The sequence below is a fragment of the Penaeus monodon genome, chromosome 20 (assembly GCF_015228065.2).
Source record: "Penaeus monodon isolate SGIC_2016 chromosome 20, NSTDA_Pmon_1, whole genome shotgun sequence".
In the NCBI taxonomy this organism is placed as follows: domain Eukaryota; kingdom Metazoa; phylum Arthropoda; class Malacostraca; order Decapoda; family Penaeidae; genus Penaeus; species Penaeus monodon.
The window spans coordinates 14,975,234-14,975,524 of NC_051405.1; the positions used below are offsets into that span (position 1 = coordinate 14,975,234).

General features: G+C 49.8%; 1 protein-coding gene across 1 annotated transcript in view; it reads right to left on the reverse strand.

The window, feature by feature from the left end:
- LOC119585654 (protein O-mannosyl-transferase Tmtc3-like) overlaps window positions 1–291 on the reverse strand; it is a gene marked incomplete at both ends in the record, with an annotated part of 116,247 nt that overhangs the window by 46,470 nt on the left and 69,486 nt on the right.

Here is a 291-nt window from a genome sequence, read left to right on the forward strand (position 1 = left end):
TTCCCCTCCCTCTCCGTCCCTCTTTAAACTAAGACATGAAGCGCACTGACGTCGAGTGAGTGACAGGGCGCCGCAGATGGAGCAACTCGACACACCAAAAGAGTAGAAAGGAATTAAGTATAAAAGGGGTTACAAATTTACCACTAATCCTTACGGCAAACAGAGGTGACACAGGAAGCTGTAGTAGCACGGGAGGCGGGACACGCTCTTATGCGCCGTAAGCAGGGGATTCATAAAGGCCAAATTACCTTATGAATACCCCTACTCCCAACTGCTCGCCCTCTTACACCT